Source organism: Hemitrygon akajei, chromosome 14 (assembly GCF_048418815.1).
Source record: "Hemitrygon akajei chromosome 14, sHemAka1.3, whole genome shotgun sequence".
In the NCBI taxonomy this organism is placed as follows: domain Eukaryota; kingdom Metazoa; phylum Chordata; class Chondrichthyes; order Myliobatiformes; family Dasyatidae; genus Hemitrygon; species Hemitrygon akajei.
In genome coordinates this window covers 26,587,139-26,613,507 of record NC_133137.1, presented here as the reverse complement: position 1 = coordinate 26,613,507, position 26,369 = coordinate 26,587,139, and the positions used below count along the sequence as shown (strand labels likewise).

Below are 26,369 nucleotides of genomic sequence, written 5' to 3'. Positions count from 1 at the left end.
CCTCTAGCGCCTCTAGAGTCGGGTTTTCTATAAATTCATCCACGTCCATCTTTGCTGGTTTCCCGTCTTGCTACCCGCATAACCAGATCCAAGTTTGGACTTACAAGCCTGATTCACTGGCCTCCCAATTTGGTGTCAAATCTCGAGACGAGAACCCCAATTTTTATGTACCCTGTAACTGGGTCACTTACCAGCAAAGATAGAGAGGTCCGTTGAAGTCTGATGGTACTATTTTTAACAGTATTTATTGATAAAAATACACAAAAATAATATCAATGCAACCATACAGATAATATACATCGTCAATACTAAATCTAAAAGCGCGGGTATAGTAATAATCAATAAGAAATAACTCTATCGTTGTCTAGGGAATAATGTATTGTCCGATGGAAATATAAAAGTCACTCAAGTTCATTCAAGCTGCCGGCTGCAGCCTTTGGTTGGAGTCAAGAGAGAGAGTTTAAAACTTGCCCATTCCTTTTATGATGTCAATCCTTCGAGAGTCGTTGGGGCTGATTTCTCCTTTCTGTTAGCTAAAGCCGTTCTTCCGTGGTAAGGCCCACCAATTCTGAGGCAAATGGAAAAGGACGCACATGGGCTTTCCACCGGCTTTCGCTATTATGCTGTTACAGGATTTCTAGCGTTTCTTCTGGTGCGTCTCAAAGGGGTTGTTCCCCAGACCCTCTTTTATCCTTACTCACGGGGTCTCAGATGTCAATCAGGTTGGGGAGGATGCCATCCCCCCAACCAGCCCACGTTGCTCCTTCCTTGACGATGTCAATGAATAGCGCAGTGCTCAATACACAATTCCGTCTCCAAGAGACAATGGCTGGTCCCCGTGGCTTTGAAATCGCTGAGGGCCAGGACATTCCAAACGTCTCTCTCTCATTTCCTGGGTACCCTGACATGAATTAATAGTGATCTTGCGATTCTCGAAAAGGAGGGGCACAGGCGTAACAGTACAGACTCAGAGGACGAGGAAATTGGAGTGTAGTATATGTTAACTATGCAAACTCCCCAATAATTGACGAAGAGATTCCCAAACCTCTCCATGCTCATGCCGATGAAATGGGGGGGGAGGGGTCTAACAGTCCAGCAGTGAACAGGCAGGCCTGCGGTTGGACAGTGAAGGGAGACTGGGCTCTAAAGTAACTGAGAATGAAGCTGAACTCAGCCAAGTGACGGGGTGGGGGGGGGGACTCCCCATGTAGACAGGAAAGATCCCTTGGAGTGCCTGCAACGGAAGAAGTAGATGGTGAGATAAGGAGGTCTCAAAGAATCAGGAACCCCCCCCAGAGAGGCTGGTGAATGTCACACCAGGGGAAAGAGTCTTCCACATATCCCCCTGGTGAGATATGTCACTACCATTTACAAATGGATTGGAGCTCCTGACATCACAGAATTCCTTTGAAAACTGTGTTATTAATGAGGGAATGATAAATTACAAAGTCATGAGGACAGTGGCTGTTAGCGAGGGGCTAATAAGCCATTTCTAGAGATGCCTAGTGAAAAGGGGTTTCATTACAATAAACTAACACGAACTGGCAAATAACCCATGTGCATAAGAAGACAAACTGTGCAAACAATTAAAAAAAAACTGAGATGATGAATTGTAAAGAGTCCTTGAAATTGAGTCTGTAGGTCACAGATTCTTTTCAGAATTATAATGAGTGAAATTATCCATGCCAATTCAGGAATCTGATGACTGAAGGGTAAGAACTGTTTCTGAACCTTGTCGGGTGGGTCTGAAGGCTTCAGTACCTCTTGCCCAATGGTAGCAGTGAGAATAGAGCATGGCCTGGATGGTAGAACTCTTTGATGATGGATGCTGCTGTCATATAGCAGCACTCCAGGTTAATGGACTCAAGGGTGGGGAGTATTTTGCTTGTGATGGACTGGGCATTATCCATCACTTTCTGTAGACCTTTCCATTTCTGGGCTTTGATGTGTCTACACTAGGCCAAGATGCAACCAGCTAGGATACTCTTTACAATGCATCTATAGAAATCTGACAAGTTTTTGATGACATGCTGAATCTACGCAAACTTTTAAGAAATTAGAGGCACTGTTGTGCCTTCTTTGTGATGGCACTTACAGTATGTGTTGGACCAAGGACACTCACCACCTCCATTCCCTTAGTGAAGACTGGCTCATGGACCTCCAGCTTCTTCTTCATGAAGTCAATAATCAGCTCATTTGTCTTGTTGATGTTGAGTGACAGGTTGTTGTTGTTGTGGCATCACTCAACCAGATTTTCAATCTCCCTCTCATATGCCAATTTGTCACCACTTCTAATTTGGCCACCACCAGTGGTGTCATTGGCAATTTAAGTATACCATCATTTAGCCTCACAGACATAGGTATAAAGCAAGCAGAGTGGGGGCTAAGCACACAGCCTTGTGGTGCTCCTGTGCTGATGGAGATTGTAGAGGAGATATTGTTGCCAATCCAAATTGACTGGGGTCTGCCAGTGAGAAAATTGAGGACAACCTACAAGTATCTGGGAGTACAGTTAGACGAGAAGCTAGACTGGACTGCCAACACAGATGCCTTGTGCAGGAAGGCACAGAGTCGACTGTACTTCCTTAGAAGGTTGGCGTCATTCAATGTCTGTAGTGAGATGCTGAAGATGTTCTATAGGTCAGTTGTGGAGAGCGCCCTCTTCTTTGTGGTGGCGTGTTGGGGAGGAAGCATTAAGAAGAGGGACGCCTCACGTCTTAATAAGCTGGTAAGGAAGGCGGGCTCTGTCGTGGGCAAAGTACTGGAGAGTTTAACATCGGTAGCTGAGCGAAGGGCGCTGAGTAGGCTACGGTCAATTATGGAAAACTCTGAACATCCTCTACATAGCACCATCCAGAGACAGAGAAGCAGTTTCAGTGACAGGTTACTATCGATGCAATGCTCCTCAGACAGGATGAAGAGGTCAATACTCCCCAATGCCATTAGGCTTTACAATTCAACCGCCAGGACTTAAGAACTTTTTAAAAGCTATTATTAATGCTTTTTGAGATAGTGATTTAGTTGCATATCATATTTTTTACTGAGTTAAGTATTGTATGTAATTAGTTTTGCTACAACAAGTGTATGGGACATTGGAAAAAAGTTGAATTTCCCCATGGGGATGAATAAAGTATCTATCTATCTATCTATCAATTTCACAGGGAGGTATTGAGGCCTGAGGCCCAGGACTTGAAGCATAATATCTGGTTTTGAAGGCATGATAGTGATGAATGCTGAGCTGTGGACAAAGAAGAGCATCCTGATATATGAATTTTCACTGTCCAGGTACTCCAGTGCGGAGTGAAGAGTCAATGAAGTTGACCTGTTGTGATAGTAAGCAACTTGGTGGGTTGTGCCTCAAGCAGAAATGGATATACTTCATGACCAACCTCTGCAAGCACTTCATCACAGTGGATGTAAATGCTACTTGATGATAGTCATTGAGGTAGATTGACATGTCCTTCTTTGATTGAAACCTCCTTGAACCAGAGGGGTACTTTGGCTTGCTGAAGCTGAGCTTGAAAATATAACTAAACACTTCAGACAGTTGATTAGCAGAGGTCTTCAGTACATGGCCAGGTGTTGTGCATGGATTCACCCTCCTGAAGGATGCTCTCACATCAACCTCCGAGAGTGACATCACAGGATCATCGGTGGCTGTGGGGCTTCAGAAAAGTATTTTCATGTTCTGTCCATCAAAGTGAGCATAAAAGGCATTGAGTTCATCCTGGAGCAAAGCATGTTGTCATTTATGTTGTTTGATTTAGTCACTGTCAATGTTTTGGCTTCCTCTATTCCCCAGAAAGGAGATGGTGGTCATCTTCTGGGGTTGGCAGCTCATCTAGGAGAAAGAAAACTCTGATCTCAAACCTCCTCTACCTTGTGGGCATACCCACTCATGGGGAAGGCTTCAGAAGTAAACCCTGAGGGAAAATTCCGGAGCTGGCAGGCCGACATTGAGTTCAAAATTGACTGGCAACTCCTGCGATGCTGCTGGTGTCAAACAGTATTGGTTTCTGCCATTCCTTTGGGTTCATCAGATGTGTGGAGAGGGGTATTTGCTACATGGGCAACAGCTTCCTCTCCAAATTGTACTGCCCTGGCTTGCGTATCTAGACTCCTAGGATGCAACATCCAGGGTTGACCCTGACTATCATTCCCCATTCTGACCTTTCACTTCTCACCTGCCTATTACTTCCTCCTGGGTCCCCTCCTCCCTCCTTTTCTCCTAAGGTCCACTCTTCTCTCCCATCAGATTCCTTCCTCTTCTGCCCTTGACCTTTCCCACCCTCCCGGCTCCACCTATCACCTTCCAGCTACCCTCCTTCCCCTCCACCCCAGCTTTTCATTCTGGCATCTTCCCCCTTCCTTTCCAGCCCTGAAGAAATATCTCGACCCAAAATGTCGACTGTTTATTCATTTCCATAGATGCTGCCTGACCTGCTGAGTTCCTCCAGCATTCTGTGTGTGTAACTAAGTACTTAGTTAATAACACATTTTCTGCTAAACGATCACCGCAAACAATAGAGAGAGAGAGTTCAGGCGAGTGACGGCAAGGTCTGTCCACCAAAACCGAGAGTGAGGAAAGACCTGAGGTTTGATCGATCTAAGTGCCAGGCCAATTTGAAATGGTCGGGTAATGGCCGAGCTGTGGTGGTGAGGTCCAGGCCCTGATTGTATCAAAATGACAGGGCCCGGGTCCTAGAGTGAGAAATGAACCAGTATTTGGACAATTTAAATACTTGGCGCCATTGAAAAGGCAAAGTGCCGGGACCAGAGGTGAGGTCAGGCTGGTTCTGCTCGCTGCTGAGCAAAGTTTCCTTGGCTCTGCACCGAACTGAGGTTGTGGCCTGTGGCCTGCTCCAGCTGCAATGATGCCAGGCTTCGTGCCTGTAGACTCACTTTCGTTCTGAATGCTATTTGCTTACTTTTATTGTTTGCGTGATTTTTCTCCCCTCTGCTCATTTGGTGGGGGGGGGGGGGTGCTTGACGGCCATTTTGGGTGGTGCTTTTGGGTTTCTTTGTGTTGTGGCTGCCTGGAAGGGAACAAATCTCGAGGCTGTATAATATATACATACTTTGATAATAAATGTACTTTGAACTTTAATATTACTTAGTCATTGTCTCACACAGGAGCGTTTGCACTTGTGCAGTTACTATGCAACAGTGATAGCACCACAAATCTATAACAGTGGGAAAGGTGTCCAGATACAAGGCTAACATTCTGACACCAGGAGGATTCTGGGGTGCTCTTGCAGCTGGCATGATCTCAAAGGGCCAGAAGGCCTCCTATTCAATGATAAATGTGAAATATGATTCAATAAATTTAATTGTTCCTTCAATTATAGGAAATATGAGTAAGCTGGAGTGTATTGTACTAGCAGTCCTACAGTTTTCTGGAAGAAATAAGACTTCCTGTCCAAATGCAAGCTCCAAAATTTAATTAGTGAATTACTCAGCTTCTAAATTTCAACCAACAACCTGTCTCTGGATGTGAACAAAACAAAAGAGATGGTTGTTGACTTCAGGAGAGCACGGAGCGACCACTCTCTGCAGAACATTGACGGCTCCTCTGTTGAGATCATTAAGAGCAACAAATTTCTTGGTGTTCACCTAGCAGAGAATCTCACCTCATCCCTCAACACCAGCTCCATAGCCAAGAAAGCCCAGCAGTGCCTCTACTTTCTGTGAAGGCTGACAAAGGTCCATCTCCCACCACTCCCTCCCCCATCACATTCTACAGGGGTTGTATTGAGAGCATACAGAGCAGCTGCATCACTGCCTGGTTCAGAAATTGCACCATCTCAGAACGCAAGACCCTGCAGTGGATAGTGAGGTCAGCTGAGACGATCATCGGAGCCTCTCTTCTCACTATTACACCATACGCTGCACCCGCAAAGCTAACAGCATTGTGAAGGACCCCACGCACCCCTCATACAAACTCTTCTCCCTCCTGCCATCTGGCAAAAGGTACTGAAGCATTCAGAATCTCACAACCAGACCATGCAACAGTTTCTTCCCCGAAGCCATCAGACTCCTCAATACTCAGAGTCTAGACTGTCATTATAATTTGTCCTGTACTGTGCCTATTGTCTCATTTATTAATTATTGTACTGCCCTGCACTGTTTTGTGCACTTTATGCTGCCCTGTGCAGTTCTGTAGTCTAGTGTAGTTTTTGTGTAGTTTTACGTATTCTAGTGTAGCCTTGTGCTGTCTCGCATAGTCTAGTGTTGTTTTGTGTTGTTTCAAGTAGCACAGGGCCCTGGAGGAATATTGTTTCATTTTTACTGTGTACTGTACCAGCAGTTTATGGTCGAAACGACAATAAAAGCAACTTGAACTTGAACTATAAATGAAGATAGACTGAAAAGTAGAACGATAAATGTTACCGTATCTTCCAGGGAAGTTCAAGGTAATTCCTTTATCAAGAAAGACTCATTATATCCATCCAGATGAAGCCATTCCCAGCAAGCCAATGGGTCAACAGCAGATGCCACTTCATTGGCTCTTCGCTCAGCACTGGAACCCCTGGACTATGAAGGTGCATATATTTATCGGATGGGGCATCATTTAATAAATGATTGAGGAATAGAATTCTGGACGAACTGGACTTCTGAAGGTATTAGGCATGGATGTGTCACTAGCATAAATATAATCTCATCTGTATAAACAGTATGCATGACAAGCTTTTCACTGTATCTTGGTACATGTGACAATAATAAACCAAGACAATTCCAATTCCAAGTATTTGTTGATGATATGTGAGGTGTCCAGGGAGGGGTAGCGCCTCTGGTGAAGGGGCTTGTTGTGTCCATTCTGAGAACAGCTCACCCACCATTGGTTCCCATCAGACACTCAACCCTCACTTGTGGCTCCAAGTAGCTGTTTCCCTGTGACGGCGGCCACACCCCGGTACATTGCTTTGACAGGCAGGCTGAACCAGATAAGGATAGCCGATGGCGTCATACACCAGTGAGATGGGGACATACCTGTCCTAGCATGCAAATTTGGCTCTGGCAGATCGGGCAGATAAGATTCACAGTGAGATCCAGCAATCTCCGTGGAGAGCAAAGGGCATGACAAGGCACAGAAGGTGTCATGGTCATCCACTGCCACCAAGGAAGACCACAGTTTGTGATGTTTGACTGGACCTGGACGTCTGAAGTCGAGAGAGAGGAACTGCTCTAGTGCAATGGCTTTTTCACTTTAAAAACTGTCCCACAAAGGTTTCCATAAGACCATAAAATATAAATGCAAATTAGGTAGTTTGGCCCATCAAGTCTGCTCCTCTATTTCATCGTAGCTGATCCATTTTCCCTCTCAGCCCAAATTTCCTGCTTTCTCCCCATCTCCCTTCATGCCCAGACTAATCAGGATTCTATCAATCTCTGCCTTAAATACACCCAAAGACTTGGCCTCCACAGCTGCCTGTGGCAACAGACTCCACACATTCACCAGTCTCTGACGACGTTTCCTGTCATCGTCAAACACAGCGGACAACCACCACATTATATATTACAAAATTCTGCAGACGCTGGAATCTGGAGTTGCAAAAAAAAAGTATCTGGATGAGCTCAGCAGATCGAGCAGCATCTGTGGATAAAAGGAATTACCGATGATTCAGGTTGAGATCATGCAACGGCGTTGTTTTTAGGTAGATTCTCACCGTCTATAATGATCTGTGCAATGTCAGCAGTTCTCACGCTTAGCCCTCTCCTTGATCTCCATTTATACTTCCCTCTCCTTTGTTCTCCTCCTCTCTTTACCTCCTTGGTACAGACATGGCTCTTCTCTCCTTTTTTCCCTTTTTGTTGGAGATGTGGTCATTCCCATTCAAGTGTATAGTTCTTCTGTGATTCTGTTGACTTAAACTTGTCCCAACTTTCAGACAATCTGAACTAATACAAATGCAGCCTTCAATGCTTTCAATATTCTGTTTGTATGGCAGTTTGCCACACAAAGGAACAGATGGTATTGACCAAACAAAAGAAAGCTCTTTTGGGTTGATTAACCTTGAGCTTCAGACAGGGACAACAACTCAAACAACGCTCGAAAATATTTTGCAATAAACTTGTCATGCAGTCTTATTTCTCCAGAATTTCCACTTGGTCAAAGACACTTGATTTAAAATTCTGCTTGACAGTTGCATCTTTTATGTGCATGTTGTTTGTTGAATTTTATTTAGAAGTGTTTATGCAAACAATTTCCAATTGAAAAAAAATCTTTGTCTCACGCTGTGACAAAAATGAAACATTTTTGGCTACAGTGAATAATTTGTTGGATCAATTCTTACTGGCCACATCAAATGCAAAATTAAGTTGGTCTTTGCCAACAATTTCTCTAAAGCATGGGGAATAGATATTGTGTGGATAGCTTCAAAACAATACATTGTGTGCAAGAATGAGATAGATCAGTACCATTTCCTTTTATGGAGACATCACAAACATTTTAACAATTAAGAGAGTTCTGTGAATTAAATCATTTCATTGACCGCAAGAGTTCTGTGAAATATATGCAGGATGCTTTCGAGCCGACTCTCCTTATTTTGAATATTTTGTTTTCAATATGTGTGTTATGAGCTACAGACCAAGTTGTGATAAACAGGATTAGTATAGATGGATCGTTGATGATGAGTAAATATATGATGGGCCAAAGGGCTGAATGACTTTATAACACTATGAGGTTCATGTACAGTACTTGTATGTAAGGGGTTCTTCTTCTATGTTACTGCTAAGGCTAATAAAATGGTTTCTTTGTTATGTTAAAAATAAAAATGGCTTCTTTGGTATGTTAACTGCTGAGAAAGTGCTTCTCTCTTGCAGCTTGTTTGAGTTAAAATTACTGATAGAGAGAATTGTATTCATTTGCTAACCAATTGGGATAGATGCTATTCTTTCTTGTGTATCTGTAAACTATTGCTTTTGTGAGCTTTGGGGAGAGGGTGCGATGGGGACCGAGAGAGGAGATGCAATGCTGTAAGCTGGGCGATAGAATGGACCTCGAGCAGAAGTCCGAGGCCCAGGGTCTTTGGCGAGGAGAGGAGACATGGACAGAATCGAGCAGAGTGTTTAGTTGATCATCGAGTGTGGTCCCATTTGTGGGTCGGCAGAGTTGGGAGGACATTGACTGGAGGAAGGGGGACCTGGTTCTGTAAGAGCTCCAACGATGTGTGCACAAACTGGTTAATAATGGCACCTTTTTCCTTTTGTTAACAGTTCTTATTTTGTTCCTTTAGTATCTACATAATCAAAGTAAGAGTTATAAAGTGTAATCATTTAATTGCATATGGTGTACTGTCTGTTATTTGGCGTGGTGGGGTACATCACACAGCATCTACACAAACTTGATTACTCAGTTTGGCGGGGCCGAAGGCTGTTCCCCCCAGACGGAAGCGAGCTGAGCGAGCCTGAGGCTTACCAGGGGCTACATGTATATTGGTTCTAGGCCATTTTCACCCACACTGTCAGCTATGCACAGACTGCAGACCTGAAATTCAGCCTCAATCACCATTTACTTATCTTTTAAGGTTTGGCAGCATTTGTACCAGCGCTGGGTCTGTTCTGCATCTGTCTTCATACCAGCCACCTTACTGATAACAACCAATAGAGTGATATGGGGAGCTCATGGTGATGACTGCTGAAGGGAGAGGAGGAGATGGATTGGTCATGGACAGGTATCAGGCTGAGAAGCAGATCAGGGTATTTGGGCCTAAATTCCCCAATGCCCTGGGCACATCGAAATCACCGGCTGTCAACATTGTAGTGTGCACATTTCCAGGAGGGAGTGTTGCCAGCAAAACCTGCTCCCCTAACACAGAAACTGAGCATTGAATAATCAGTCCACACCCGCCCCTACCCAATATCACAGCGATCACTGAACAAAATGATGTTGGTAGCATTTTGCATTTTGTGTGCGTTCCTCTGGACTTCCAGCCTGCCTGGCCTGCTTTGTTCCTCCACCATTTTGTATCGGTTACCTGGGGTGGTGATTTTAGGCTGTTAATGTGTTTATGCAAGCTGATGTGAGCAGGATCATGGAATTATATGATGATACAGCGCTGAGCGGATCCATGAGGACCCAAGAAACTGCAGATGCTGAAATCTGGAATATGAAGCAATCTGCAGGAGGAACCCAGACAGTCAAGCAGCATCTGTGGGGTGGGGGGAGGGAAGGAATTGTTGCAATTTTGGGTGCTGATGCATCATTTTGACCCAAAACATTGACGTTTTCTATCCCTCCCTGCTCGACCCGCAGCGTTCCTCCAACAGATTGTTTGGACTGAAGAAGCCCATGCTGTCTGAGCTGCTCCTTTCAATAATCTGCTCTGTTCGATGCTCCTTCTCCACACAACTGAAATGTTTTTTGTTTGTTGAATTTATATGCAATTTTCCTTTGAAAATCCCCATTGGATCTGTTTCTATCATTACGCCAAGAATTGCTTTCTAGTTCACCCATGATATATATGTGTTTCTCTGAGTTCTTTGACAGACCTGCTGTTAATTCTGCCATCTCATCAGTGATACTGTGGATTGCATAATGGAGAGTGTTTTCATTTAGATGTGGCATTAATCAACAGTGCAAAATGCTGTGTCGGACTCCTTTTGACCAGGAAGAGGATGCAAAGAGCAAATTTACATACAGTACAAACAAAATGTGGGCATTGAGTGAGACTGACAAGTCATGTCTCCTAATACATGTAAATTTATATGGTGAGTAATGAGGATCCCTGATTAAATAAAAAAACAAGTCTAGAGGCTGGTCTGTTATTCTTGGATCAAATCTACTTGTCTGTTGTAAAGGTTGCTAAAGGTTTCGAAGGTTTCAAAGGTACATTTAATGTCAGAGAAATGTATACAATATACATCCTGAAGTGCTTTCTTTTCACAACCATCTACGAAAGCAGAGAAGTGCCCCCAAAGAATGAATAACAGTTAAATGTTAGAACCCCAAAGTCCCCCCCAAGTTCCCCAGCCTCACGTGTGTAAGCGGCAGCAAGCTCTCCCCCCGCCGGCAAAAAAAACATCAGCACCCACCACCAACCACTCAAGCGTGCATCAAAACAACAGCTAAGACACAGACTTACTGTACCCCAAAGACTATTCGTTCCTCCAGTATTCCACATACCACAGGCTCTCTCTCTCTCTCTCTGATAATGGGGAAAGAGACGTCTCCATTTCACAGCACGAGGGTAGATATAACAAACAACTTGCTGGTTTACAACGTTAAAAGTCCGTTGCATTGTTTTTTTCGAGCTCTGTGCCCAGAGATCTCAGGTCTTTGGCTACACAGCCAGAGATCTTCTGACTCCCACAACACGCCGATCTCCTGCAGGGACACCAACCTTCAATCCCCTCCGTCTGCAGATCGACGAAATCCCAGGCCTCCGAAGGCAAGTGAAACTCTTAAGTCGCGCCCTTGGCATGTCAAATTACGGCCAGTCGTGAAACTCCGAGAGCGGGTCCCATTCCTACAAAGAACCATAGTCATCATGTAACTCCAGGTCAGGGTCTTCAAAAGAACCCTGCGTGGGAAAAATAGAGATATTAAAGATAGAAATAGAGAAGATACAAGCAAAGGAGTCACTGTTAGGCACCATTGACTCTCCTAAGCTCCTCCCGTATGCCTTTGATATCATCATTTTTAAATATTTAGTTATTGAGAGGCAACATGGAATGGGCCTTTCCAGCTCTTTATGCTGTGCTGCCCAGCAATCCCTGATTTAATCCTAGTCTAATCACAGGACAATTTACAATGACAGATTAACCTACCAACTGCTATGTCTTTGGCCTGTAAAGCATTGTACGAACCACTACACTGCCCAACAATGTGAATCTCACCCCTGTATGATTACAGCAATTTCAACTTGGGCAACAGATTTCTAGCGAATGAAGGAACTTTTGTTCTGAGTAACTCGTCTCATAGTATGCACTCTTAATATAGGGGAGGAGGCTGATCTATGCTGGGGTATCAGAAAGACTACTTTACAGGGAATTTAATGCTCTGCTTTAATGCCACTGACAGATAGATATGGAAGAAAAAACAAGCAAAGTGCCATAGTGGTGACATGCTCAAGAACTTGTGTGGTATTACCCGAACTCACACGTGAAGCCTAGCCATCTGACTCTTAGAAAACCATAGCAATAGATGGAAGGATGCTGAGTGTCTTCCAGCTCTGCCTCCACAGAGAGACAAGACCCTGGGGGCAGCATAAATTTCTTCCTGAGAACTCCGAAGCTGAGGAGGCAGGAAAACCAAGGAAGGAATAAATCACTTTGAGTTCCATAAGCCATTTGGACAGGTGCCCATTGTGAGGGAGGAACGGGGACCTGCTTTGTTCTTATTGCTTGTCTCAAAAGGAGAAGCTGAAGATGAGAAGCTTTTCTTTAAACTCACTGCCTAAAGTGCCAAACAGTGACTGCCACCTCCTCTCACTAACTTTTTCTGACATTCGTTAATTCAGAGCTTTGCTAATGCTTTGAGAGGAACTGCAATGATCCACGCTCTTGAAAGAACTTGGATCAAACATTTATTTTCTGTTTTCTAATTTCAAGCCTGGCACATGCACACTGCACCTTCAGGGACTGGCAGGAGGTGTCAGTTACAAAAGGGAAATTTCACAACAGGAGTGGAGAATTGAAATAAGCTTCTTTTGTACTGCTTCTCCCCCAACAAAAACAGGCTTCTGGATAGATCTCAACACCACAAAAAGTCAACCGCACCCGAGGCACTGTTCAGAATGTATTGATGTGAGTGCTTTTAATTCCCAGAAGGAAATAAAAATGAAGGCCGATTTGTATCAGAATGAAGGTGAACACTTACCCTTTATAGTACTGAGCAGAAGTCTTAGGCATGCACACACACACACACATACAGATATATATATATATATATATACACACATATACACACACTATGTGCCGTGTTGTATGACTTGGGCAATCATCGCCTTTCCATGATCATGATTGCTCCTGGCAAATTTTTCTGCAGAAGTGGTTTGCCATTGCTGTCTTCTGGGCAGTGTCTTTACAAGACGGGCAGGAAAAGGGGAATCATGGTTGGGAAAAGGGGAAGGGAGAGAAGAGGGAGTAGGAAACATCAGAGAGACATTCTGTAATGATCAATAAACCAATAGTTTGAAATCAAATGACTTTGCTTGGTGTCTCAAGGCAGGGGGAGGCTGCACACATACCACAAACTCCCACCCCTGGCAATCCTTCTCTGCCACCTGTCCCACACCCCTCCCATGGTGCTCCACCCTCACTATTCCCAACATCCTTTGCTTCCGCCAGGTTTACAAACTTACTCTTCTCTCCACGGTGACAAATTCATTACTATGCAAAAGTCTTCGGTACCCAAACTATGTGCCTTAGACTTTTGCAAAGTACTGGATGTACCAGGAGGTGGTTGCTTTGGGATAACCCTCACTGCTACAATCAGAGCAAACGTGAAGACATTAATCCTATTGCAGTTTTAAAAATACTTTGCATATTTCAACTAAATTTAACTCTACATTCCTCAGTGGTTATCTTGTCAGTTTCAAATTGTGTTAAGAACTCTCAGTTGGTATTGACCATTATCAGAACCAGGTTTAATATCACTGGCCTGTGTCGTGGAATTTATCGTTTTGCAGCAGCAGTATATTGCAACACATAAAAATATAAATTATGGTAAGAAATACATATATTAAAATAAATATATTAAGTAAATAGTGCAAAAAGAGAGCAAAAATAGTGAGGAATTGATCATTGTCTATTTAATAGCCCATTCAGAAATCTGATGGAGAAGGGGAAGAAGCTGTTCCTAAAATATTGGGTATACATCTGCAGGCTCCTGTACCTCCTCCCTGATGGTAGCAATGAGAAGAGGGCATGTCCTGGGTGCTGGATGCTGCTTTTTTGAGACGCCACCTTTTGAAGACCAATTAAAATTTCATCAGCCCCAAGTCAATATTTTCATAATAAAAACAGAAAATTATGGAAAGATGTGAAACATTGATGATTTCTCATTTGACAAATGATGCCTGACCAGCAATTTCTGTTTTTATTTCAGATTTTCATCTGCAGTTCTATTGATTTCCATTAGATATTTCATGGATACAAACTATTTGTTTCCAGTATAATATAATAGTATAAACTATTAAGCCAAAAAATTCAACAGCTTGTACCATTCCCAATAGGTATTTAGTTATTGATGTGATATAACATAATATATAAACAATAAAATATTTATCACTCGAAGAGCTAAGTTTAGCTTTGTGATAGTATTATTAGTTTTAATTAGTTCATTAGCTTTTGAAACCTCAGATTATGACATTCTGAATTCAGAAGCATCAATACATCTGTATTTACACCATAAGACCAAAATTCCACTCATTTCATTCAAGATTAGGACATTAAAATTATCGAATGTCTTTGGTATGTCACCAAAGACACTCGCAAATTTCGACAGATGTACCATGGAGAGCATTCCAACAGACTGCATTACCGTCTGGTATGGTGAGGGGAGGGGTCTACTGCGCAGGATAAAAAGAAGCAGCAGAAATTGTGAAATCGGTCCACTCCATCATGGGCACCAACCTCCCCAGTATCAGAATCAGAATCAGATTCAGGTTTAATATAAAGTTAAATTAAATTAATAGTGCAAAAATAGAAATAAAAAAGTAGTGAGGTAGAGTTCAACTGTTCATAGTCCATTCAGAAATTGGATAGCAGAGGGGAAAAAGCTATTCCTGAATTATTGAATGTGTGCTTTCAGGCTCCTGTACCTCTGCCCAGATGGCAGCAATGAGAAGAGGACATCTCCTGGGTGATAGGGTCCTTAATGACAGATGTTATATTTCTGAGGCACCACGCCTCGAAGATGTTCTGGATACTGGGGTCAGCTCCACAATGAAGCTGACTAAGCTTACAACTCTCTGCAGTTTTCTTTGATCCTCTGCAGTAGACCCACCCTCTCACACCAGACAGTGATGCAGCCAGTTAGAAGGCTCTCCATGGTACATCTGTAAAAATTTGAAAGCAACTTTGGTGACATAGCAAATCTCCTCAAAAACCTGATGAAATATAGTTGCTGTTGTGCCTTCTTTGTAACTACATCATTATGCTGGGCCCAGGATAGATCCTGGGAGATGCTTGACACCCATGAACTTGAAATTGCTCGCCCTTTCCACTACCGATCTGTCAATGGGGACAGGTGTGTATATTTTCATCTTATCCCTTTCTGAAGTCCACAATCAATTCTTTCATCTTACTGACATTGAGAGCAAGGTTGTTACTGCAACACCACTCAACCAGCTGATCTTTCTCGTTTCTGTACGCCTTCTTGTCACCATCTGAAATTCTGCCAGTGATACTTGTGTCGTCAGCAAATTTATAGATGGAATTTGAGTTGTGCCTAGCCACACAATCATGGGTGTAGAGAGAGTAGAGCAGTGGGCTCAGCACATATCGTTGTGCTGAAACAGTGTTAATTAGCAGTGAGGAGGAGATGTTATTTCTGATCTGCTCATACAGTGGTCTTCTGGTGAGGAAGTCCAGTTGCAAAGGGAGGTGCAGAGGCCCAGATTTTAGAGGACTTGATCAGAACTGTAGGAGTGATTGAGTTAAATGCTGAGCTGTTATCAATGAACAACAGCCTAATGTAAGTATTATTATTATCCAGGTGATCCAAGGCTACGTGAAGAGCCAATGTGATCCCATTCGCTGTAAACCTATTATGGCGATAGGCAAATTGCAGTAAATCCAGGTCCTTGCTTTGGCAGGATTTGTTTCTAGCCATAACGAACCCCTCTAATCACTTCATCACTGTAGGTGAGAATGTTACCGGACAATAGTAGCTGAGGCAGGTCACCCTGCTCTTCTTGGGCACTGGTGTGATGGTTGCCCTTTTGAGGCAGGTGGGAACTTCCGACAGTAGCAGCGAGAGATTGTCTTTGAACACATCTGCCAATTGGTTGGCAAAGGTTTCCTGAGCCCTATCAGGTACACCATCGGGGCCTGTCGCCTTGTGAGGGTTTACCTTTCTGAAGGGACATCCTCAAGGAATGATGCCTCAAAAAACAGCATCCATAAGTAAGGACGCTCATCACCAAGGAGAGGCCTTCTTTTCATTGCTACCATCAGGAACAGCGTCTTCCCCTCTGCCATCAGAATGGACATTGAACCCCTGAACACTGACTCACCACTTTATTTTCTTTTAGCTTTATTTAATTAATTTAAATTTATATACAGTATAGATATTTATACTTCTTACTGTAATTTACAATTTTTAGCTGGGAAAGATGGTGCCCGTGTACAGCGCTCCTTCGATTGACATCATCTGGATAGATCATGAAACCATGTATTTCACATCTTTTATGACTTCTGCGTTTGTTTGTTTTTTGGCTTGAATGTGACTCTGGAACTGTTGGAGCCTCTGATTTGCAGTTTGGAGATCATTTTGGTGATTCCACGCTCTGCAGTCTCCGAGGGGATTCCAGGAGGCAGAGGCAGCATGCAGGAGCCTTGTGGCGAGGTGGCTGCATGCCAATGTTTGACTCCATTTTGACAATTAAAATTTCCATTGTTTGCCAAGTAAAGCGATGGGGGAGATTGAAACACCACCTGCCTGCCTTTTTATCACTGGGGATTGCTCTGCTACGGAGGGGGAGACTGCCTTTTTATCACTGGGGATCGCTCTGCTACGGAGGGGGAGACTGCCTTTTTATCACTGGGGATCGCTCTGCTACGGAGGGGGAGACTGCCTTTTTATCACTGGGGATCGCTCTGCTACGGAGGGGGAGACTGCCTTTTTATCACTGGGGATCGCTCTGCTACGGAGGGGGAGAATGTTGCCTAGGTCTTCTGCATTTTGAATGAGGACTTTTTTTCAGTCTTATGCTTTTTTTTTGTATTTTGTGTCCTTCGCCCAATCTTTCTCATTTTTTTGTGTGTGCGGGAGAGGGGGATTTGGGGGGTGATGATCACGCTGCCATTCTTTTCTTTCATGGTTTCATGGCTACCTGGAGAAGAAGAATCTCAGAGCTGTATGCTTTCATAATAAATGAACCTTTCCATCTTATGATTATGTAGTGCAATGTACTGCTGCTGCATAATGGCAAATTTCACAATATAAGTTGGTGATATTAAACCTGATTCTGATCTAAAACAATTTCATTGCCTACACCACACGACCTCTTAGATTTATTGGTGTTTGGTGTTCGACTATTCCAAAAGTGACATGGCTAGACTGCTAAAGAACCAGTAAGCCAAGTGGAAGTAAGTCCACATAAAGAAGAGAGGATAGAGAAGTTGGCAGGAATGGAACAATGTGGTTTTGAGGCAGAGAGAGGCAACATCTTGGTTAGTGTTTTTCTTCCTACTGTGGAGGCTCCACAAAGACATAATGCCTTTGGTCATCCTGACCTGGCAGTTGGCCATCATTACTGATTCCTTAAGCCTTTAACACAAAGACAAAAGGAAGTATGAAGTCTTATATAAAGTGTACTGAAACACAGTGGTCTGTGTTCTGCAAGTGTGCTTCCTCTAAGTAAGATGTGATCAGTCCTGTTCCTCACCTTAAACGGTGCATTTCTGGTAAGAAGAGAGAGCGAAAAGAAAAAACAATTGGTATCTGAAAAAAATATTGCCTGTGACTTCTGCCAGAAACAGACATTCAACTCCATTTCTCACCAATGTCACCAATTAAAGAGCCATGGAAGACTGAAATCACTGAGGCATGAGCGGGAGGTTCTGCGCTATCTACCATCATCTTATTCGCTGCTGTCAGAGAGGGGTGTCTGCATGTGACAGTCTCCCCTCTCCCTCTCCCTTCCTCCTCCTCCTTCCCTCTCCTTCCTGAAGGTAGGTCCCTGCGTTTGAATGGTCTCTCCCTTTCCCTTGCTCTCTCTTTGTCTTCCTGTTTCCATCTCTTTGTCTCCTCTCTCTCTCTCTCTCTCTTCTTGTCTCCCTCTGTTTGTCTGTCTCCTCTCTCTCTCTCTCTCTTATTGGAGAATAATATCAGAATTTTGGGCCTTGAGCAAGGTTTAGTCAATGGGGTTTGTGGATTGGACTCGTCAGTACATGGTATTATGTGTTTCTAGTTTCTGCTCACTCTTTTTGTTGTTATTTTGGGGAAACTTTGATTGGTGCGGCCAATCGAACTGAGCTGAACCGAATGTGCTGGGACTCGTTTGACTTTGTGCTTTATATTCTGTGATTTTTGCTCTTTTTTTAGGGGGTTCCCATTTGCACAGTTTCTTTTTTTTTCTTTGTGAGGGGAACTGGTTTCACGGTTTTCTTTGGCCTTGTTTCCTGACCGTGGGAAGGCAAATCTCAGCATTGCATCCTGCATATATACATTGATAACGAATGAACTTCGAGTGTTTCTGAAGCTGTGCAAAGTCAGAACTACCAATGGCAGCTTACTTGCTCTCTGGTGCCTTTGTTCAAATCTTTGTGGAATCTATCTGGTTTGGCACATGTTGAGAAAACATTCTGCGAGTCTTACAACTTGTAATATATCATGAAAAAGAAACCTGTTCACCTTATCTTGTAACTTCTGGAAAAATAATCAGAGTGCCAAACCCTGCTGTTTCAATCCTAACCATGTAACTTAAGCCCAAGTATTTGCCTTCTGTAGTCACATCTAGGGGGTGCATTTCATAACGTACACTTTGCCATCACATTCTGATCCAAATGGTTTAATCATGTTGGTCTAATCATTCAGGTCTATTTAAAGAAGCAATGCATATATGTATTGTTGAATGATCAGGGGACTGAAGAACTGGGACAGAAGAGAAGATAAGGCCTGGAGCAGATTAGCTATGGACATGTTGAGTGGAAGGGTAAGTGATGAGGCAATTGTCTGATTCTTGTTCCTATTTTGTACAGTCCTATTCCTCAACTCCCATCAAGGTTTAATGATCTTTGAACAAACTCACTCGGATTTCCTCCCAAGAATTTCCACATTTCTGTCTTACCATCTTTCTTTTCTGTGTTCTTTACCTGCGCAACTTTATATAATCCATTCGGTTTCTTTCTCACACTCATCACTGACAACCCAGCCCCATCCTGCTATTTTTCTTCCTTCTTTTCCTCAGGCCCTGCACCACCGGTTTCAAAAACAGTTACTACCCCTCAACCATCAGGCTGTTGAACAAAAGGGGATAACTACACTCAATTTCATTTGCCCCATCACTGAAATGTTCCCACAGCCAATGAATTCACTTTCAAGGGCTCGTCATCTCATCTTCTCATTATTTATAGTGATTTATTTATATTTGCGTTTGCACAGTTTGTTTTTTTGCACTTTTTTTGATTCTGTTATAGTTACCATTCTATAGAGTTGTTGAGAATGCCCACAAGAAATGATTCTCAGGGTTGTATATGGTGACATATATGTACTTTAATAATAACATTTACTTTGAACTTTGTAATGTATGAGATTTCCTGCCAGTCTGCACCAATTCCTCATTCTGACATCAAATGTTACGCCACACTCAAATATAACAAACTGCAGCTTGTAAACGAACCTTCCAATTAAATATCTTCCAATTAAACACAGAAAAGACTGCAGATGCTGGAAATCCAAAGAAACACACACAATAGGGCTGGAGGAACTCAGCAGGTCAAGCAGCATGTATGGAAATGAATAGACAGCCGATGTTTTGGGCCGAGGCCCTTCTTCAAGACTGGAAAGGAAGGGGGAAGTTGACAGAATAAAAAAGTGGAGGCGGGGGGAAGTGGAAGGAGGATAGCTAGAAGGTGATAGGTGAAGCCAGGTGAGTAAGAAAGATAAAGGGCTGGAGAAGAAGGAATCTGATAGGAGAGGAGAGTGGGCCATAGGAGAAAAGGAAGGGGGAGGGTCCCAGTGGGAAGTGGTAGGCAGGTGAGAAGAGGTAGGAGGCATAGAAGTGGGGAATAGAAGAAGAGGGAAAGGGGAGGGAAAAGTTTTTTTTTTAACCAGAAGGAGAAATTGATGTTCATGCTATCAAGTTAGAGGCTACCCAGACAGAATATCATGGGATGGATTTTCCAACATGAAATTCTTCAGGTCATTCTACTGTAATAGGAGCAGCCAACAGTAAGCTCTGTGGCAATTAACCTAGAAAACTGAGTGAGCAATAAATCAAAGCACTAATCTCAGTGTCTGGTATTCTGATTAACACTTGTACCATGTAAGGCCATGCCAGACATTCTGTTCCATTCCCCAATTCATGTCTCATTACATACCTACTGTTAGAGAACCACAAGCATTAACGCAATTTTCTTTCAGCAGAGAAATTGATGATAATGTAAGCATAACATTTTATAAATATTTAATTTAATCTTGATACAAAATAATCCATGCAAATTATATTAGATATACCATCACATAAAAATATTTACACAAATTAAATTGTATGTGCATGCATTAAGAACATAAATGCATCTTAATATATTTCACTTTCACATATTTAAATGCTTATTCTTTTTATTCATATGTCTTAGCAATTATGCAAAATCCTTTCAATAATAATCCCATTTTATTTTTCAATGCTGTGAATTAATTTAGTTGAACTTCTGTATAATTTGTCTTTGTCATATTTTCTATGTATACATATATCTGCTTCTTTGTCTTAATACTGCATTGCTGTTCAGCAGGGCAATAATACACACTACAATGATTTTGCTTACCAGCTAATTTCAGCTCACCTTTCATCTGAAGGTACAACAACATATTTCCTTTTCTTGGAATCTGCTGTTTTCCCCATTACATTGTCCCTGCCATTAATGGAATAGTCACCTGAGTAACAAATCCCTGCCTTTTTTTATCTGAACAGTCACTTCAGTATAGACTCACAGCTTAATAGAACACAACAGGACTGAAATAGACCCCTTGGCCCATCTAGTCCACGTCAAACTATTCTTCTGTTTTGTCCCAGTGATCTGCATCCGGACCGTAACCCTCCATACCCCTCCCATCCATCTATTTATTCAAATTTACCACTTCATCTGGCAGCTTGTATCACGCTCTCATCACCTACACATCAACTTCCCCTTCAGTTTCCCATCAACATTTTACCTTTTAACCTCAACCCATGACTCCTACTTCTGGTCTCACTCAGCCTTAGTGGAAAAAAAGAAGCTTGTCCTATGTCAGGGCTGCACAGGCAGGCACCTCCTAGCCTCCACCCAGCTAACAGGAGTCACCTGCCATGCATTTCCAACTCATCACCTGCAGCCTATTTAAACCCGTCTCTCATCTACAGTCCTGGTTCACTCATCAAACCAGCTAGTTTCAACCAGTTGTACCTGCCCTTCAGTGACATTGTTGTTTTGTCATCTCAATATTCACAGATCCCTCTGTTCTACCACACTCCTCATTGCCCTACCAGTCACCATGTAAGTTCTACCCTGGTTTGTCCTCCCACATTGCAAAGGCTCACACTTGACTGCATTAAAATCCACCTGCAACATTTCAGACCATTTTTCCAGCTGGTACAGATCCCACTACAAGCTTTGATAGCCTCCCTTTCTGCCCACTGCACCTCCAAATTTTAATCTGAACTTTACACAATTTCAGCAATTTGAACATTTAACTCAAAGTTATTGGCATATTGGCAAAGTTTATTCACAAGACAATGAAGCACAGGCACAAGGGAAAACTTTCTTGTAGCAGCACCACAGGCACATAGCATTGGAGACAAAACAGTGATGAGAAAAACATAAATAAAGAGTCCAATGAGAACAAAATCAAAGTCTGTTGTAGCACAAGCTGTTCAACATGGTAATAGAGTTACTATAGTGAAGTTGCAATAAGAGTTGTGCAGGTTGTTTCAAGAACCAAATGGTTGCAGGAAGTAGCTATTCTGCAAGCTGGTGGTATGGGACTTCAGTCTTCTGTAGCTCCTATATGATGGTAGCTGCGTGAAGATGGCATGGCCCAGAATGTGGGGATCACTGAAGACAGATGTTGCCTTCTTAAGGCAGGTGCTTCATGTAGATACTTTCGATGGTGGTGAGGGATATACTGGTGATGTACCTGTGCATTCAAATTCATTTAGACTCTAGTCTTAAAAGCTGAAGGTTTTCTTAAAATCTACGAATGTGAAGTCACAATATAGTCTATTTTTTTTTCAATTCTCCAATGCCACTATTCTGCTCATTTGTTGTAATTTGCTATTCATCTCCAACAGAATACTGTTTGGTTTCATTGTTAGTACTGGGAGGACAATTAATTCACCAATCACCCATTGTGTTTTACAGCTTTTATTATTTAATACTTGAAGTATTCAGAATTCTTGTGAGTTGATTAAATTAATGAATCAATTCAATATCATTTTTTTGTGATGTTGTACTGTTATCATGTCTGGTTTTTAGTTGGGAAATATTCTGAGTTTATCAATATTTTGAAACTTTCACTCCAACAACTTTCAGATCATTAAAATTTCCACTGGCTTTTGGTGATGAATCTAGGTTTGTTGGAGCAGTTACAGAGTTTCAGAGAAGGAAACAAAAATTAAGCCTCAAGAAACCCTTTCTGTTCTGTTTGTTTCTGTGCATTACTTCTCCAGTAGCACAAAGTCTGCTTTAAAACTTTAATAAAATACACTTGGTTCACCATAACCTGCTGGGAAATAATGCTTGTGGTTAACAGTCTGCACAGTTTACTCACTGGACCTCTTTACTGTTGAGTTACTTTGAGTTTAGTGCACTTTTACAGCAGGTTTAGCTATGAGGGGAATAGAAATATGGTGGGAAGATGGTGCTGAGATACAGTTTTACCTGTGTTCAGGGCACGGGCCCCTGCCATTGATCTTCTTATGAAAAACAAAAGAATTTTATTATTGGAGCAGCAGGATTTCCATCCTTCTACTAACTGCTTGGAGCAGACCTACAGGTCCAGTTCATAACTTACAGTCCTTTTGTTTTACACAAGCTTCTTACATTGGCAGTCCCTTATTCCTTTAAGTGGTGATTCAAACATCAGGCTACTCCAGCATTTTGCACGTCTCCTCTCCTCACAGATTCCTTCTTCTCCAGCTCTTTACCATTCTTGCCCACTTGGCTTCAACAATCAGCTTCCAACCAGCCTCCTTCCCCTCCCCCCACCTTTTTATTCGGTCATCTTCCCCCTTCCTTCTCAGTCCTGAAGAAGGGTCTCAGCCCAAAACCCTGCCTGTTTATTCATTTCCATTGATGCTGCCTGACCTGCTGAGTTCCTCCAGCATTTTAGATAGATAGATAGATAGATACTTTATTCATCCCCATGGGGAAATTCAACTTTTTTCCAATGTCCCATACACTTGTTGTAGCAAAACTAATTACATACAATACTAAACTCAGTAAAAAATATGATATGCATCTAAATCACTATCTCAAAAAGCATTAATAATAGCTTTTAAAAAGTTCTTAAGTCCTGGCGGTTGAATTGTAAAGCCTAATGGCATTGGGGAGTATTGACCTCTTCATCCTGTCTGAGGAGCATTGCATCGATAGTAACCTGTCGCTGAAACTGCTTCTCTGTCTCTGGATGGTGCTATGTAGAGGATGTTCAGAGTTTTCCATAATTGACCGTAGCCTACTCAGCGCCCTTCGCTCAGCTACCGATGTTAAACTCTCCAGTACTTTGCCCACGACAAAGTGGGCGTTGTATCGGAGTACTCGTGGCCCAATATTTGGCTTCTTCTTCTTCTGACCTTTAATGATGGCGGGCAATCCAACCTAAATGTGCATTACCACACTAACTGAACTGGAGTGTGGTTTAGAGAATTGGGAGATAAAACCCTTACAAGTACTTTTTCAAATGAAAACTAACTTACCCCAAAAGATAATATATGTAAATAATGAAAGACGATATTGTGAATTAAATGAATGTCACTTCCATAACTTAGTAAAGATTTTAAATGAGAACTTCAGCTCCCAAAGATAGAAGGGCAGCCTGCATTTGCTTGCTTTCAACCTTTTATGTTTCACACTGTAAAAGACTGTGTTCAACTGTTTCATAATGATGTCAAAGCCTACACAACCAGAGTGATGTTCTCCAACAGGATATAAGGAATAATAAAGCTCAAGACAAAGGAGATGATAGTGGATTTCAGGAGACATCCCCCCGCTATGTCTCCCCTCACAGTCCTCAGCAGCCCTGTGTCCACCGTGGAGAACTTCAGGTTCCTGGGAACCACCATCTCTCAGGATCTGAAGTGGGAGCAGAACATCAGCTCCATCCTGAAGAAGGCCCAGCAGCGGATGTATTTCCTGCGGCTCTTGAGGAAATACGGTCTGCCTCAGGAATTGCTGCTGCAATTCTACACTGCAGTCATTGAGTCTGTCCTGTGCACCTCCATCATTGTGTGGTTTGGAGCCGCCACCAAGCAGGATAGAACCAGACTACAGCGCACAGTGAGGACTGCCGATCACATTATTGGAGCCTCCCTGCCCTCTATTGTGGACCTGTACTCTTCCAGGTTGAAGAAGAGGGCGGGGAACATCATAAAGGACTCCTCCCATCCTGCGCACGGATTGTTTGATCTGCTTCCGTCTGGTAGGCACTTCAAATCCCTCCAGACTAAGACTAATAGGCACTGGAGAAGCTTTTTTCCCTACTGCGGTCACTTTGCTGAACAGTTAACTGCTGGTTAACTGTCGGTTAACTATTACTTGGATTGCACTACCTGTATGTACAATTTATATTTTCATTTATATCTATCATTATTATTGTCATGAGCAGAGAGACAACATCTGCCGGAAGTAAATTCCTTGTATGTGCATAGGTACTTGGCAATTAAAGTCTGATTCTGATTCTGATTCTGATTGTATGCCTAATTCTAAGTCATGTCAATGTAATTCCTTCCCTTCTTGCTTTACCTCCTTCTCCTATCAATCCAATAGTTTTATGTATTCTGTAAAGGTGTCTTCCCTTATCCCCATTATCCCACATGTTTTGCAATAATCCCTAATTCTTAGTCCCAGCAGCCCCTTAGCTTCTGATTTGCTATGTGAAATGTTTATATCCACAGGTTAACTTTTAACAGCTTTTTTGGCCAATCAACCCACTCATTCCCCTCAACACCTTTATGTGTGGGACCCATAAGAAGAGACATGCAAACCAACATGTGAATATGAAATAATATTTGAAGAACTTCCAGCAGTGAATCTGGCCTGCTGCTACAATGACCTGCTTTAAGACTAGTCAAAACCAAAAAAGGATGTGAACAAATTACAACTTTGCAAGGACAAATTTCCTCCACCCACTGTCAGCTCAAAATAATGGCAACCAATTCTGCTGTATATACCGACAGATGGTTAGTAAGATGCTTCTTTACCGTTACCAGTAATTCAGGTGCAAAAACAGCCACACCAACATTCCTAGTTAAATTATCTTTTTGATCCATCAGTAAAAATGGTTAACATATCACAATAACTTTCCTTAACATGTTGATGAACCAACAGACTTTCAGGCATATCAGCATCCTTGGACTTCATTAAAACGTGCAACCTAAAATCAACTAAAGTCATTGGAAAAAGCAAAAGTGGGGTTACCAAAAAAGCTATAGTGGGGCATATTGCATAATCCAGCAAACCCATATTCCTAAAGTGATAAGAACCAAGCTGTCAAAAACTAAAAACACTCTTCTTGTGATGTTCCCAGCAGTCTTCCAACACACCTTTAACAGGTTGATAATTTCTCTGCCCCTTCATATTAATCCCGTATGTTAACATCAACTCCAGCCTCCGCAACTAATTCCATTGGCTCACTAGCAAAGGTGAATTTCTCATCTATGAATAGTCATGAAGTCCATTTGTTTCATCTCTGATTTCAACCATTCTCTCAGCTCTCTTTGGAAAGAGAAATATACAGTTTTAAAATTTCTGGCCCCAAGTCATTCAAAAATAAGAAATGACTGGTCTCTTTGATTAGCATACAGGTAGAGACATAGAGATCAAACAAGAATATTATTCAGGCTAATTAAACCAAAATCAGTACCAAAAGCCTTCAAAATAATTTATTATTTGATATAATCTATTTGTCTAACTACGACCAATCGCCGTCACTTGGTGTGTTGAATGATTCCTGTTATTTAATGCTAAAGAGCCAATGAAAGATCTCCTAAAGCTCATAAAAGTGTGAAATTCTAATGGATATTTTTTGCTCTTATTCCAGCATTAAATTGTGACCCCCTATGGTTCTCAAGGGAACCTGGTGGTAGAGCTCTTCAGTCGCCTGTCTTTGCAGCTACACAGCAAGGGAAGCAGGTTTCAGTCTTAAAAGACACTGTCAGTGGCAGTCACATATAAGAATGCCAAGGAGATGAGGGAAAATACTGGCGCAGGAGGGAAACATGTCTACATCATGCATGACTGCACCTTTTTCCTCCATCTTTGCACAGTCATTTGCTCCAATCAAA

General features: G+C 42.4%; 1 long non-coding RNA gene across 1 annotated transcript in view; it reads left to right on the top strand.

The window, feature by feature from the left end:
* Positions 1–6,648, top strand: part of LOC140738436 (uncharacterized) — a 182,281-nt gene extending 175,633 nt beyond the window's left edge. Inside the window, exon 4 of the long non-coding RNA XR_012101373.1 lies at positions 6,403–6,648. This is a non-coding gene — a long non-coding RNA (uncharacterized lncRNA). The remainder of the gene's footprint in view (positions 1–6,402) is intronic.
* Positions 6,649–26,369: the final 19,721 nt, after the last annotated feature.